Source organism: Lissotriton helveticus, chromosome 10 (genome assembly GCF_964261635.1).
Source record: "Lissotriton helveticus chromosome 10, aLisHel1.1, whole genome shotgun sequence".
Taxonomy (NCBI): Eukaryota; Metazoa; Chordata; class Amphibia; order Caudata; family Salamandridae; genus Lissotriton; species Lissotriton helveticus.
In genome coordinates, this window is record NC_136071.1 from 1,178,246,407 (window position 1) to 1,178,259,619 (window position 13,213).

Consider the following 13,213-nt stretch of genomic DNA (forward strand, 5'->3'; position numbering starts at 1 on the left):
AGAGTACCGGCACTTCTCTGCACTGCTGCAGTACATTTAATGGCAGAGTACCTGCACTTCCACAGCCCAGCTGCAATACATTTAGTGGGAGAGTACCTGCACTTCACAGCCCTGCTGCAATACATTTAGTGGGAGAGTACCTGCACTTCACAACCATGCTGCAATACATTGAATGGGAGAGTACCGGCACTTCACAGCCCTGCTGCGGTACATTTAATGGGAGAGTACCGGCACTTCTCAGCACTGCTGCAGTACATTTAATGGGAGGTTACCTGCACTTGACAACCCTGCTGCAATGCATTTAATGGGAGAATACCTGCACTTCACAACCCTGCTGCAATACATTGAATGAGAGAGTACCGGCACTTCCCAGCCCGGCTGCGGTACATTTAATGGGAGAGTACCGCCACTTCTCAGCACTGCTGCAGTACATTTAATGGGAGAGTGCCTGCACTTCTCAGCACTGCTGCAGTACATTTAATGGGAGAGTGCCTGCACTTCACAACCCTGCTGCAATACATTGAATGGGAGCGTATCGGCACTTCACAGCCCTGCTGCAGTACATTTAATGGGAGAGTCCCGCCACTTCACAGCCCTGCTGCGGTACATTTAATGGAAGAGTACCTGCACTTCACAGCCCTGCTGCGGTACATTTAATGGGAGAGTGCCTGCACTTCTCAGCCCAGCTGCAAAACATCTAATGGATCGAGAGCCTGCTCTTCTCTGCACTGCTGCAGTACATTTAATGGGAGAGTACCAGCACTTCTCAGCACTGCTGCAATACATTTAATGGGAGAGTACCTGCACTGCTCAGCACAGTTGCAATACATTTAATGGGAAGAGTACAGGCATTTCTCCGGAGCATACATGTACTCTAAACAGTGAGCACCTGCACCCCTGTTTTTTTTTTAATCACTTAATTTGTCAACACAGAATGAAGCCCACTGGAGTCAGCTTCTACAGTTCGAAAGTTTGGTTAGGCCCATCTATCATGTTCATTAAAGTTTTTTTTAAAACACGCTTGCTGGCAGTTAAAGTTAAAGTAAACGATCATTAAGAACGTGACTAGAAGTGTCGTTTCTGTACAGTGTGCAGCAAGGGGCATCACACACAACACACAGAGGTCATCATGGGGCGGAAGAAGAGGCCAGAAGCCTCTCCAGGACAACCACCTCTTCATCCAATCCGGCAGCACGTAGCAGACGTGCACTACAGCGCGCTTTTTTCCTTGCATTTCATTGGCTGCCTCCCTCCTGCGCGAGCCGCTCAGCAGACAGCGCGCATAGGCACGGCAGAACTTCACGTCACTAAACCGATGGCTTCCCTGTCCCCCCTGAACGCCCTGCCGCCCCCCGAGACGAGCAGAGCCGGCGGTGCTCGCACTGACAGCGGCCACTCCCGGCCTGCACACCCCGCGCCTCACCTTGTTTCGTGCCGCTGGTCGACTTTGAGTTTTCAGAAGGGCGGAAGTAGGAGACCGGCTCGAGCACTCCGGATGTGGCTGCAAGGGGCTGTCCGCACGCAACCCGGAAGTAGTTTTTTTTCTGTCCCGCCTCTTTTTAGTGGCACGCCGCTGGTTATTAAACGTGGGTGTCTGTGCCACCCTGTTCATTTTAGATCTCATTTACTTTTGTCATGAGGCATGTTGTGGGCTTAACAACATGTGGCTCCCCAGTTTTCAATTTGAATGCGATATTTCATTTTTCCAGTGGGTATATAGGCATACTTGCAAAGTGCAAACATTTTATGACAGGAACGTGGGAGATTTAAAATAAAAAATCGAGAGAATGAAAATTCCCCATTGACTTCTATTATGGAAAATGCAATTTCAGGCAGGAGACTTCTAAAATAAAGCCATTTTTGGCTTGAAAAATCGGTAGTATCCCGCCTGAATCGGGTCTATTGGCATGTATGTATAGGAGACATTTTAATGCAATTAATTGACTTTTTGCCCTGATTGTGTGTTTGGGAGAAGTAGGTGGTATTTATTTCACCCCATAAATTCACACATATTCAGATTGCATCTGGTGTGATAAATAGGAACAGCTACTAGTGCTTGGGATGTAACATGCACATTTTCATGCATTACGTAACAGTAAATGCCGTACTGTTGTTTCTTTTTAAATTAGGGTAGGGTTGACCTGCCAATATTTAATAGACTGTGAGTAGCTGGATAGCTTTTCACATGTATTTGATTCAGTGTCTCCTGAATCCCCTTTGCCGCCAGGTCCCAGCTGTTTACTGATAATCCGTAAGATCAGTCCTGAGTATACCAGACCTCATTTTGTTTGATTGGTAGCGAAGTGTTAGTTATTTAATGCATATAAACAACAAAGGTACCAGAGGGTCTCAAAGGATGTGCCCAAAAGTAACAGAAGGTCAACCACTCCCTAAAAGCCAAAGTGATGCATCACAGAAGTTCTCAGCAGAGTGAGAGAAATACCCATCAGTCACCATACGGATCCGCCCTTCATCATTTGGGATTTTATCCGTACCACCCGTCTGAGAAAATCAGTGCCACATACAGAGGTCAACCCGGTGGTAAGGGGGTTCCTCAGAAGGTAAAGGCAATGACAGTGTGGTATGCCACTCGATGTTAATGAGTGGCCAGAGACATGGGACTGGGGTGTGCAGTGTTGAAAAGAGTGAAGGAGTAAGAAAACCAAAAGAGAGTGTATTAAAATTGGTTTGAAAGAGGCACTTGACAAAATTTATTCGGTGTGTGCCTAACATACCAATGTTAAAAATCAATGCAACCCAAGGCTGTCTGATTACGTAGACCGCCTGAGGTAAAAAATGGTCGACTAGTTTCTGCAATTAAGGGACTATTGTGTCTTTGCATTCATCAGGACCAAAATAAGATTAAACTACTGCACCAAGTGAACTACGTGAAGTGAAGGGAAACACCAGGATAACAAAAAACAAGTGCACATGGTCACCTGAATGCTCCAGGTGCCCTTACAGTCTGTGTTGATCACTATGGAAAGAGAAAAGGGTTAGGTATAGCTAACAAAAAAGTCCATCGATGTGGATCTAGCGTAACATCACATTCAGATTGTAGGAATACAGGCACTTAATACAAATATGGCCCGATTTTGAATCATTCGGAAAGAAATTTCATAAGCCAAATGTCTTTCAGTCCTTACCTCGATCTGTAAGGTAGACTGGCCTCACCCCACCTGGCAGCGGCTCAGGGGAAGATGAAGCACCGCTCTAGAAAACATGTGAAACACACGTCAAACACAGTATGCACAAACATGGACAAAGCACTTCCTATTTACGGTAGCCGACAAGAGATGGTATCGGTCTCTTGACAATAATTAATTCGTACCCAGCAGTAGCGGAGCCGAGACCCCGTTTAAGAAAGGATACCTTTTGTTAGAAGAACGCAGCACTGCGGAGAGAAGAAGGGAGGGCTCCTCTTACCTATCCGTCGGTACTCCAGGGCCGGCGTCCTGGCCGTCTGGGGAGGTGACGAACGACCGAGGAAAGGCTGTTTATAAGCCGCGCTGCCATTGGTCGCGCGGTCACGTGGGGCACTTCGCTAACCCCTGTAATTGGTTCAAAGTGAAAGAAGCCTACGATCTCATTGGCTATTCGACCAAGGGCCGAAGGAGGTCATTGGTCGGTCGGTCGCTTGAAGTCATAGCGACGGGCATAAACAAATTACGAAGGCGAGTGTAGCCTAACCATAGGCACAACGCGAGCGAAGTTTCGTGGGGGCTAAAGAGGCTAGGGAAAGGAAAGCACTATGTTCCTGTACTACTAATGATGGACACATCGCATAGCTGAAGGTCAGTGAAACCGGAACAAAGGGTCAGAGGTGGATTTGCCCTATGCGCTGAAAGCTGTTAAAGACAGCTGACCACTTCAATGCCTAATTCAATAAACTCAAAATACAGTAAAAACTCACACCCCACTTTAGTATTAATACAGTCTAACTGTAACAAGTACGGTATTGTGAGTATTTGGGGAGAACAGCTGAGACAATCGGGAAAAAACGGGAACATGCCCCAGAAGTGGTCATGATGGACAAATTCAGTGGGGTGTTGTCACTACACCCAGTGTGTTTATATCTAAGGAAGATAGAAGGTCAACATAGGAACCTAGTGTAAGTACCCTCCTCATCTCTAGGGCAAAAACTTTCCCTCTGTACACCCTTTCATAAGTGTATCCTCTACGTTCAGTGTGTAAACGTCAGAGAAAAGGAGAGTGTCTAGACAGGAAACATGATATACTGAGATCCTTCTCTGGTCACTGGGACTGACTCACAGAACAGACCAAGGAATATCGTCGTTCAAACCATCTTTGTGAGTCTTCAATTTAAGTACCCATCTTTGTTCTTTCGTCAGCAGGTATTTAGTCACATCAGCTGTGTGTTTGGGGATAAAGGGTTGCTCCAAAACAGTCCATTGGAATTCAGTGGCTAGGTGTTTCGCCTCTAGAAAATGGGCAGTTAACTTAGTGGCTTGTCTGGCACACCTGATGGTACTCTTGTGCTCAGATATCCGTATGCGGACCTTGCGTGTGGTCATGCCCACATACTTGTAGCCACAAGGGCAGGTGATGAGATAAACCACATGATCACTGTTGCAATTGGTAAATTTCACTTGTTTCCACGGTCTAGCAGTGCCAATATCAATCTCCAATTTTGTTTGCAGTTATTTAATGCAACCAGTAATTAAAACAAGTGTTTGCAAAGGAGTTCGATAGATTAACAATGCATTTATATATAAGTTAATACATACGTCTTTTAAATGACACCGTAGTGCAACCAATACTGGTCAAATGTATCTTTCACACAAAACTAGGAGGCACACTTCATGGGCTTGTTGTGGCCCCCACATGTTCTCAAACACACAGAAGGAATTTCACATTTTGCAGTCTGTCCTATTTAAAACGTAGTTACAAAATATACAGGTAGCAAGCATTAATTTATGACCAGTAAGTCCATTAAAATATGGTACTTTACACCAAATGAAGGGAGCCTCACAACAATTCCTCAAGGTGTTGAAATATTGCTGGAGAGTGGGTAATTCTATTCTCAGTGAGATAATCCTGGAATTCATTATCAAAAGCATTTATTTCCTTAATGTATGTGTGGTCAAGGAAAGAAAGGTGCTATGGTTTTCACCCTTTAACTGACGACAGCTATTTGCCCCATCGGTTAAGACTACTAAGCTGCTTTACTATAAATAGATAATTCCACCATACATGCAAATCTTAATCAAGTGGCAAGCATTACAGTAAATTTCCTTAAGTGTGAACACTTGCAGGGATTAACTTGTGAAGTCTGTAAAACTTCTCTCCACAGAATCGGCAGTGGCACAGCAATGGCCTGATGGGCACCTATGCAGGAAAGGAAACTTACAATTCCCTTGCTGCACAATTGATAGGTGCACCCCTGCCAGCTAACTTTGAAACAAGGTTTGTGTACATTAAAACTACTGCCAAAAGAATATACTTTGTTTAGACACGAATAAAAGCATAGCTCCCAGATTACCTCACATCCTGCCATTCATAATTTTTTTAACAACACTGCATTCTGGGACAAGTTGTGTTTTAGGTCAAGCCTAGAGTCAGCGCGAATGTGCTGCTCTGCAAGACTTGTTGTAGTGGAGTATGGAATAGAAGCCCCGCCCACTCCGCCCATTTTTGTCATTGGCTTGTGTTATTGTCCTTCGTAAATGCTGGCTTTTGATTCGTAAATAGGCTTGTTAGTCCCTCCTTAGTACCGTCTTGTCTTCATTTGTAACCCCCCATGGTGACTGGGCCTCTTACTTCGGTTGTTACACTGTACGTGTTCTTTAATTCTGTAAGCATTATTTTCTTTATTGAGTTTCTCTTACTGCAGGCACGACGTGCTTTGCTTGCATTCAGCACGCCATGCACGCATTCACTTTCACTATGGCGACCGCAAACACCACTCGCGGGATGCTGTCTTTGTTTGAGGAAGAGCTCCAGGATATACAAAGTTTGTGTGTATGTGATGATCACATAAATATTCAGTTTGCTGGGCCCAGTCAGCCATAGGATAGGGTTGTGTTTACTACAGGGCCGCAGTGGGAGTTTAGATAGTTTTCCCCAAGTACAGTTACGTGATTTTGATAAAGGCTTTCTGCTCTACTCTGCGTACCTCCCCTTCCGTCTTCGAACTCCTCGCCAGACGAAGGAAGCTGACGTGTGAAAGAGACAGGAAGTAGCAGCAGCAGGTTATTGGGCCCTCAGATATGCATGGTCGGATCAGGGACATAGGTCCTCGCGTAGGAGTTGGTACTCGGGTGGCAGGGCTAGTTTTTTTGTAATTCTTCGTTACTGTTGAAGTTTGGCGCTGTCTTTCATGTTATGCTGCTATCGCTTCCCATAAGATACAATGTAGAGGCCACAGGCAAGTGCTCATCTGCCTTGCCAACACTAGATTTCGAGGACCACAGCCCAGGATCTAGTTGCTGGGAACCCCGTACCTGGATGTCTTCCTATTCCAAGTGAGTCTGGGCTCTTTGTCAGCAATCACAGCTGCCCACACTGCCTCCCCACCCTCTGGCCCCCTGACACAACCAACAAAAGACAGTTTGAACAGCTGTGTAGCCTCCCTGTGGGCCGGTTAATGGGTGCACAGTGCTGGCTGTGTTTTCCAGGGGGTACCTGTGCGGTGTCCCCCTCCTACCGCAGACTTTCCCATACCCAGGGCACAAGTCGTAAAAAAAGAAGTGGGGGGACGCTGTCACCGGAAGTGACGTCACGACAGGAAGTGACGTCACGAAAGGTGCCGAGCTCCTCGTCCCAGAGAGGCCAAAGAGTGAAGTCCAGCTGTTTGGCAGGGGGGATGGCGTCCCCCCGGTAAAATAAGTGGGGGGACACCGTCCACCCGTGTGATACCCCGACTCGAGCCCTGCCCATACCCATCCAAAAGACCATAAGACAGCCATCTATGGCCCTGATGCCCTGTTTGCGGATCTCACTTCAGAGCCCACCCGTTCAGGCGTGGCTCCCACATTGCAGGGCTCTTTAATTTGCAGTCTCACAACTCGTCTGACACATTCACTCCTTTTGCCACTCACATGAGGTATCAGACTCGCTCCTAAGAGCACTCTTGCTGTGCTGAGCGTGAACACCTGACAAGACCCTGACACCAGAGTAACCCCCCTCTCCCCTTACCACTGCCCCCGCTTCCTTCATTAATCCTCAGCAGCCGGACTTCTACGCCATGGCTCTTGCGCCAGAACTACAGCCTGCATACCAGACATGGCTGAAAACATCGGTCGAGAAGTCAGCCAAGTTTGTGACCGGAAAGCCTTCTGGGACCCTCCCTGTCCACAGTCCATACCATGTAAGGAAGATACTCTCTGGCCTACTGGAAAAACGACACTCTGTGGGCCCAGCATTGATTTGAACTTGCACTACTTAATACATAATTTACTTTCCAGTACGCAGTTTGAAGTTTTCGATCAATACGGATGTTGCGAGATCAGAAGTTATTAAAATCGTTGCATAGAGAGTAGACTCCTGCACCGAGCAGTTTGCAGACTTACTGGTCGCCTTTCAGCTGTTACTGTATTTAGAGAAGAGACTGATTTGGCCACATAGTTCACATATTCCTGTTTGATATACAAGCAACACACATAAATATTTAAATGTCATAAATAGAAGGGAAACACATATTCTTTTAACTCAAAAAGGTTTTGTTTCACAGTTCACTCAAATTTCTGTTCACACGACAGAAACTTCTAAAAGCAGATGTTTGAGCATCTCATTTTAAACTATAATGTCTAAAATACTAAGGTGCATGCTATTGAGACATGTGCATAACACATCTACTGTACTTGTTCTGCGGCGCTGTTTGTTAAGGAAAAACTGTTGGAACACAGTTTAAACCCAAAACCTAACTGGGATGTGCCCAATAAGTGAGACATACAGTGCATTACAAAAAAGAATTCCATGTGTAGACTTGTTTTTGCCCAAGTGCCAAACTGTAAATGTTTACACATTCAACTTTACTATTGGACGCAAAAAGCCAGTGATAATAAAAAGGCTTTTTGTGCTTCTATGCAAGGCAAAATGATTACGATTTTGAATGTCTTTAAATAGATGCTGCTGAATGTTTAGTTTTTTGGCTGATAAAAGAAATGTATTACTATGGAACCGAGATTCCTTTTGCTTCAGTGCGTTAAATATATCTAAATAGATAACGCCACAGGAATTTATCACATAAATGCAACATTATTTACCATCCCTTACCACGTAATTTAGCTTAGTTTGTTATGTAATTGTATTAAGAGGAGAGAATGGGTTTGGATGGGAGTCAGGAAGAAATGGCGCTCAGCGGATACCTGGTACATTGGTAGTGTTCATAGATGGAGCTGGTACGGTGCAAACAGGTCAGGGGAACAAACCCAGCAAAAAACAGCCCCTGCCAAGATAGAGAAAGTATCCCCTACCAAACAATTGTAAAGAAAGTCCTGGGCACACGTATATACGTAATACGTATACACGTATATACGTAACTGAATTACGTATATACGTGTGCACAGGACTTTCTTTACAAATGTAATTGTATCAACCGTGCCGCACACTTCGGCTTTCCAGTACTACCGTGGCTGGAAATGACAGACCGGGTGATACATCCGTCTCCAGGCCAGGCAACCAACCCGTCCTGTGGCACACTGCAACTCACCTTACATCTTGTCCGCTCCATGCACCCACAGGCGCTGCTCGGCTCAGTGGGTGCCAGTGGCCTTCTTCTCCATCAAGAGTGCAAACACCCACACTATCAGCTGTCCCCCCCTGTCTCTTTTCCGCCCAGCCCTGCAGTACAATTCTATAATAGCAATGGCAAAAGGAGTGCAAGGGGCACAGAAGGAGTGTTCCAATAAGTTACGTTGACTGGCTTAACAGCCTGTTTTCTGTGGAGTAGACTGGTGTTGGTTAATAGTGTTCTAACCGATCGCCAAGTGCCTTTTTACCCTCACCCCTTGAGAAAAACGACCCACTCTTTTGTTCCGATTAAACGTCCATCAGGCCCTCATACCTAGGTTGCGTAAATTCACCACACCAGGGACACCAGTGAAAAAGGGCTGTTTGTCGATTAATGACATTTGTGTTTCATATGTGCACTGGTGATTGGTGAAGTCCATTTGTGCCATGTGCTTCACCAAATGGTGGTTTCTCTTATGTTTGCGTTGATAATGTCCATTTTGGACATCCTTGCCTACAAGTACAATCTTCATAACTCTCACCCTGAAACTATATTTGGCTGATGGGTGGAGGATCCGGTGCATTCTGTTTTTTTTAACAGTGTAGGTTTGTCCTTCCCTTTATGAAAATACCTTGCAGACCCTGTGTTTTTTTCTCCCCCATTGGTAGTGGGAGCAGAGACTGCTTTCAGCGTGAGGCCAGTAGACATAACACATACAACAGTTTCAACTCTGTGCATGTAGCTAGGATCAAGAAGCCTTTGAATGAGTCCAGCAGAATGATGCTCCTTCGGAATTGCAGAAATGCAAAAAGTTCCAAACAAAATAGTCTGTGCTTGGCTCTGGCAGTCTACCTCCACTATCGAGGGGGTATACATGCTAAAATTCTCAGACATAATCGAAACCCCGGACAGTGGTATTAAGTATTGGTAAAACGGTGCCACTTGAGAAGAATCACACAAAGTATTAAGATAAGCCACGTTCATGTAGCGGTGCTAAAAGGTGAGGAGAACTACCAGCCTCCCCAGGACAGGCCTAGGCCTACAAGAACAAACAATACTCTTTAGCACACGTTGAAATTGGTTAGTTAGACAAGGTACACAGTCAGTACAGATACATTTCTCAGGCATTCTTGACCTGTTCTTTGTCATCTGGATACTAATGAGTGCTGCATCCCCTTGGTTAAAGTTTGTGTTTACACACCGCTTGCAAGTTTTCAAAACACATAAATAAAAGGCATTGTCATTACAATGCAAACACAAGGAGATGATGGGCGGAGCGAGAAACTTTTCAGACACTCTCCCCCAGCCACAGATTTGGGTTGAATCCATCTTAATTCTTTAGTTCACTTCACCACCCCAGTTCAGACAAAGCTATATGCAAGTCAGTCTTGACCCTGTGCCTCATGGGAACATTCCAGCCCGAACTGCCAAGCCATGTCTTCCCTGGACCGGAAACAAGCATCCTTGTTTTGGGCTAACAGCCCTCATCAGCCAGGCTAGCTTGAATCCAGTGGCAAAGTGAGCGCTCCGTCCATCATCTCCTTGAGTTTGCTTTGTTCCCTCTAAGTTGGCAGGGTATGTCCAGGCGTGGGTCCCGTGCTCACTTTGCCACTGGAGTCAAGCTAGCCTGGCTGATGAGGGCTGTTAGCTCGAAACCGGTCCCAGGATGCTTGTTTCCGGTCCAGGGAAGACATGGCTTGGCAGTTCGGGCTGGAGTGTTCCCATGAGGCACAGGGTCAAGACTGATTTGCATATGGCTGTGTCTGAACTCGGGTAGCGAAGTGAGCTAAAGAACGATGATGGATTCAACCCAGATCTGTGACTGGGGGTAAGTGTCTGAAAAGCTTCAGCGCTCCGTCCATCGTCTCCTTGTGTTTGCATTGTCATTTACAATGCCAGTAGCTTAAACTCTTGCAAATGCGAGACCAATTGCCTTGAAAATGCTTGTCTTTCCCTATTAATGGGAAGGGTTTCTAAGTTCCAATATCCAAGTGGTGTCGGCACAACAGGCAGATATGTCTTTGTGTATCACACATACAGCTTATGTAAACATACAGACATATACAGTTTCACAAGAAATATTGGTGTGTTTAACACCGAATTGTCAGCCTACTCACTGGAAACGGCATTTTAACAGATTGAACTATTTCCTTAACAAATGTGCAGAATTCTGGAATTGGGATGATTTCTCGATGAAATACAGTCTGCCTATTTTTTTCACAGGTTACACATCTGAAATTGCTGGAGTTTGCATATGTCAGTGACGTGTCAAATTACCATTCTGCTTTTTGGCCGATCCATTGGAAAACACCTACTTATGCAAGGCTACTTTTAATTTTGATTGGGTGCGCTTTGTAATTATCATATTGTCATTCCTTGAAAAACAGGTGTGAAATGAAATAAGGTATTCTATAGGCCTCATGCGCCATTCGCAGAACCATCACATGTTTTATGAAAATGGAACTCACATTGAGACTTTATAAAAATGTGGCTAAAACAGATAATAATGATCGCCTAAATAAGGCAATTTTCCATCTTTATATGTGCTCGCTAGCAGAGCGCACTGGGGAAGAATTGAGGTAGAAAACATCTGCCTAACAAGTCCCTGATCATGGGGCAGGAGGCTACAGCTACTGCCAGAGTCATAGTGATTGCAATGGAGTAGGAATGATCTGCTTGAAATCACCAGGCTCTACTGCTTGTCTCTTCCCTGGCAATATCAGTGTCCAAGCAGCATTCAGTTCGGCGAACATAGTCTGCAGAAAAGCCCGCAAGCATGGGGAGCTCTCCTTCTGCCTGCCCCAGTGCCACCCCCAAAGGTTCCCTACTGCTTGGTTTTCTTTCTAGGAATGTACAGGCACATGCATCAAGGGTTTTTGCATTCGCAAACGGTGCGAATCGCAAAATTCGGCCGTTTGCGAATGCAATTTCATTTTTGGGATGCATCATTTTTTTTTCTCGCAATTTAAGGAATCGCAATTATGTTGCGATTTTTTAAATTGTGAGTGCATTTAAGAAATCGCAATTTGTGATTTCTTAAATGCAATGCATGAATACTTTTTTTTTGCGAATTCGCAAATTGGAAGAGGTAAATTACCATGAAGTCAACCTTCATGGTAATTTGCGAAAACTTTCAAAAATGCACAAAAGTGCATTTTTGAAAGTTTCATTTTACACAAACACATGCCCTTGGGGCATGTGTGTGTGAAAAATGTACTTAAAGGTACATTTCAGGGGTGTAGGGGGGGTCCTTTGAACCCCCCCTACACTCTTGAAATAGCATTCTCATTTTGCGATTCCTTAATTGCGAATCGCAAAATGAGAATGGCTTCCCATTCATTCCTATGGGCCTCTAAGCCCATAGGAATCAATGGGGAGGGATTTCTTAATTGCGATTCGCAAATTGTGAATCGCAATTAAGGAAAATTAAGGAATCGCTAAAAATATTGCGATTTTTTTTAATGCATAGCATTTTGCAATTTCTTAATTGCGATTCCTTAATTTTTGCAATTAAGAAATCGCAAAATGTAACAATGATGCATGTGGGTGCACGTTTATTATCTGGTGGGAAGCCATACATCTTCCGTCGTCTAATTCCAGTGTGAGCCTACAGCACGTTGTATGGCAGTTCTACAAACCTAAGATATATGGGGGTAAAGGCATAGACCCCAAACCTTGGGTAAGAGATGGAGTGCAGTTTGTAGCGCATGGACCCTGCAGCAGGAGGGGCAGGGTACTTGCCCGTTTTTGGGGGTTGGCATGGCTCTGCCCACGGTGGGAGACCCCATCCCTTGGGTTTTTTAAGACCGATCCCTGGTGTCTAGTGGGCTTTCTACCCCCACCGCATTCTGCATGTTGTGTTGAGCACTCTCATGCCATCTCCTATCACCTCTGAGCACCACACAACCACCAGCGGTCTTCATGGCAGGTCTCATCTTGTCCCCAGGGAGATCCCTATTGGCTGGAGTCAGTACCCTGAACTATGTTATCTAGCTCACACTGTCTCTGTTCTGTGGTTTGGTTACTTCATGCACCAGCAGTCCAATCAGGATGGTGAGGGGTTACTTGACCAGTGCTGATGAAGCCACAGTGGTGTTGTGAGTAGTGCCATAACTGTGGGCAACACCTCTCATTAACCAGCAGAGCAGGCATGCAGCAGCAGTTTAATGCTGCCTGTCAGTATCTGTACTGCTCTCACTGTGTGCAAGAATTCACACTGTTGGCGAATTGTGAGGCAATGTCACCAAGTTTATGAAGTATACTGTGCACAATACTTCTGCCTGTATCCATGTGTGTGCGCATGCGTGCTTGAGTGTGTGTGTGTGTGTGTGTGTGTGTGTGTGTGTGTGTGTGTGTGTGTTCAAAACACGTCTCCTTGTATCCATGTTTCGGCTGCCTGTGTCTCACTGGCCATGACTAAGACTGTGTTTTATGACTGTCTAGAAGACACCACGCAGATCTACGCATTTGTGATGAAAAGCAAACGCCTTGTGAGTGTATATATATTCACATAGTGTT

At 45.3% G+C, this 13,213-nt stretch overlaps 1 protein-coding gene across 2 annotated transcripts in view; it reads right to left on the bottom strand.

Annotated features, from left to right (window-relative positions):
- The window catches only part of OXNAD1 (oxidoreductase NAD binding domain containing 1), a 154,157-nt gene extending 152,635 nt beyond the window's left edge, over positions 1 to 1,522 (bottom strand). The window contains exon 1 of one of the 2 annotated variants that reach the window (XM_078664466.1): positions 1,424 to 1,522. The gene's annotated coding sequence lies outside the window, so the exon portion shown is untranslated. Of the gene's footprint in view, positions 1 to 1,313; positions 1,333 to 1,423 lie in introns of those variants that run through there. The other variant, XM_078664469.1, reaches the window with a different exon arrangement.
- Between the last annotated feature and the right edge of the window lie 11,691 nt (positions 1,523 to 13,213).